We start from the raw sequence: 3,474 nt of genomic DNA, 5'->3' as shown, positions 1-3,474 counted from the left end.
TAAAAGATCACATCTAAGTTCAGAACTTAGATTTGATCGATTAGAGTTGGATACTGCGTGCCAGAGACACTGAACTCGTCAGGTCCGCGGAACTGATGGATTCAGTGTAAAACGAGTGATACAGCTGTTCTGTATAGAGAATACAGAACAGCTGTATCTCCAAAAGTAAAAAGATTTTTTAATAGACTAAATATAAATACAAAGTTACACTAATTAATCTATTTACACACTGATTAATCTATTTATTAACCCCTTCCCGACATTTGACGTATCCATATGTCATAACCGGGTAGGGGAAATATGGAACGGGCTCATGGACTGAACCCGCTCGATACGATGCGGGTGTCGGCTGTATGTTACAGCCATCACTTCGCAGTAATGAGTGGAATCACGCTCGAGCGCGATCCTGCTCGTTTAACCCGTTAAATGCCGCAGTCAATAGCGACCGCAGCATTTAAATAGTTAGAAAGAGTGAGGCGAACCCCTCTAGCAGCTCATCGCGCCCCCCACAATGCAATCACGGGGTGGCGATTGTTGCTATGGCAGCCTGGGGGCCTAATGAAGGCCCCCATGTCCGCCATCTTTGTGCTCCTATTAATCCCTGCCTCTGGCAAGGCTTAATAGTAGGCTGTTTTTTTGGTTTTTTTTATCATTACTTAACCTGCCCGGTGTACGCCGTAAAAAAAATGTAAACGCCAGAATCGCTATTTTTTTGAATAAAATGTGATCAAACACTCGCATGTACCCAAAATTGGTATAATTAAAAACTACAGCTTATTCCGCAAAAAATAAGCCATCATAACATGTAATCGAGTTATGGCTCTCAGAATTTGGCGACACAATGATATATATTTGGTATCGCCACAATCGGATTGACCCGCAGAATAAAGTTAAGTTGTTTTAATTGCACAGTGAATTCTGTAAAACGAAACGCAAAAAACAATGGAGGAATCGCTGTTTTTTTCATTTTCTACCCCACAAATAATTTTTTTCCCATTTCATAGTACATTATATGACACGATAAATGGCGCTACGAAAAACCACAACTCGTCCCGCAATAATCAAGCCCTCATAGGACTATGTTGACGAAAAAATGAAAAAGTTATGACTGTTTTAAAGTATGTTCACACGTCTTAACCTTTCACGTCTGAAATTACGGAGCTGTTTTCAGGCAAAAACAGCTCCAGAATTTCAGACGTTTTTGCAAGTACTCGCGTTTTTCGCGGCGTCCATTACGGACGTAATTGGAGCTGTTTTTCAATGGCGTCAATGAAAAACGACCCCAAAAACGTCCAAAGAAGTGACATGCACTTCTTTGACGCGGGCGTCTTTTTACGCACCGTCTTTTGACAGCGACGCGTAAAATTACACCTCGTCTGAACAGAACATTGTAAAACCCATTGCAAGCAATGGGCAGATGTTTGCAGGCGTAATGGAGCCGTCTTTTCAGGCGTAATTCGAGGCGTAAAAATGCCCGAATTACGTCTGAAAACAGGCCGTGTAAACATACCCTTAGAGAGACATAAGGGGGGGTGCTATATGAGGTGATATTGGAGACCAAGAGACCTCTATGCTGTTTTTGTACTGTCTGTGTCCATCCCTGTACAGTTGCAAACATCTGAATTACTTTGGCGCTTATACGCCAGGAGACCTACCTTCCTCCTGTATACGCATCCCCCTTCTCACTTTCCCCTGAATGCTGCAGTCCGCTGTGATTGCAGCATTCAGGGGAATAGCGGCGGAGATGAGGTTTCTCTGATCTCCGCCGTTATAGAGCGGGACTGCGGCTGTGTAATACAGCCATTGCCCCGCTCCTGACAGTAAGTGCGTGCGCGGTCAGCATAAGGTGATGCGGCTGGCGCTAAACTAATGAACGGCGGCACAGGGACTGAAGACAGAACACGGGGGTGTTTTGCAGTGCGCCCGCCATGTTCTGTCTTCAGTGCCGGCAATCATTAGTGCAGCGCCAGCAGCATTACCTCATCCTGATGCCGCACACTTGTCAGGACTCAGGAATGCGGCAATGACTGTATCACACAGCTGCAGCCGCGCTCTCATTCATTCATGTTTTACTATACTGAGCTGTGCGGTGGCGCAGCTTAGTATCGAAATACATGAAACAACAGTATTGAACCGTTTGGGGATGCAAAGTATCGAAACAGTATCGTGCATCCCTACAGGGTTGGGCTATATGTAGAGCACTATCTATAGGGCAGCTATTTTTAGGGCACTTTCTATAGGGTGGGCTATATGTGGTACACTATATACAGGGGTGGGTTACCTGTGGGGCACTAGCTACAGGGTGGCTATATGTAGGGCACTGTCTACAGGGGTAGGCTATATGTGGGACACTATATACAGGGGAAGCTATATGTGAGACACTATCTACAGAGGTGGGCTATACGTGGAGCACTATCTATAAGGGAAGCTATATGTAGGGCAGCACGGTGGCTCAGTGGTTAGCACTATTGCCTTGCAGCTCTGTAGTCCATCTGTGGGCACTATCTGCAGAAGGTTGTATGTGGGATACTATCTACAGGGGCTTCTATGTAGGGCACTATCTGCAGAGGCTCTATGGGGGTCACTATCTACAGGGGGCTATGGGGGTACTATCTACAGGGGCACGGTGTGTGTGTGACAGTGTATGTTACTATTATAATCAGGGACACAGTGTATGGCGCTATTATAGTTAGGTGCAGTGTATGGCGCTTTATTATATTTAGAGGTGTTGAGAATTTTAACTTCGTTTATAGGTGCAGAAACGTTTTAAAAGTGAGAAGCTGAAGACATCTAAGCGGAAAACTGCAGAAATGGGTCATGGCCGGTAGAAATTCATCATAGAGGTCTGGACCAGAGGGAGAAGAAAACAACTAAAATCTGAGACGTCACCAGTGAGTCACTTAATGTAAATGTTTATTCTGCCTCTAATCAGCACTGTAGTCACTGTATGATATGCTGTGAAATGATGGGTGGTATGATTTTTTTTGTGAAATAGCATCTCCCAGCATATCCTTACCATTGTTCGGTCCATGCTGGGAGCTGTAGTTTTACGCCATACAAACCTATACTTCAGGGGTTGCACTAAATTGAGCTGTATTTGTTCTGGTGTTGTTTATATGTACTGATCTTGGTTCTGATGCTGTATGTAAGTACTGAGCTTTGTTCTGTCTGTATATACGTATAAGATTGGTTTCGGTGCTGTATATATGTAATGAGTTTGGTTCTGGGGGTGTATATATGTACTGAGCTTGGTTCTGGTATTGTATATATGTACCGAGCTTGCTTCTAGTGCTGTATTTATGTACTGAACTTGGTTGTGGTACTGTATATATGTATGAGCTTGGTTCTGGAGCTGTAATTATGTAGGATATATTTATAATAACACAAAATTGCAGGGCAGATGGAATTTTTCTCAATTCATTGTATATTTAATTGGAATCTGTCTGGTAGTTTTAACCCCTTGAACCACCACTA

This window comes from Rhinoderma darwinii, chromosome 2 (genome assembly GCF_050947455.1).
Source record: "Rhinoderma darwinii isolate aRhiDar2 chromosome 2, aRhiDar2.hap1, whole genome shotgun sequence".
NCBI classification, from domain to species: Eukaryota; Metazoa; Chordata; class Amphibia; order Anura; family Rhinodermatidae; genus Rhinoderma; species Rhinoderma darwinii.
This window is presented reverse-complemented; position numbering follows the sequence as displayed.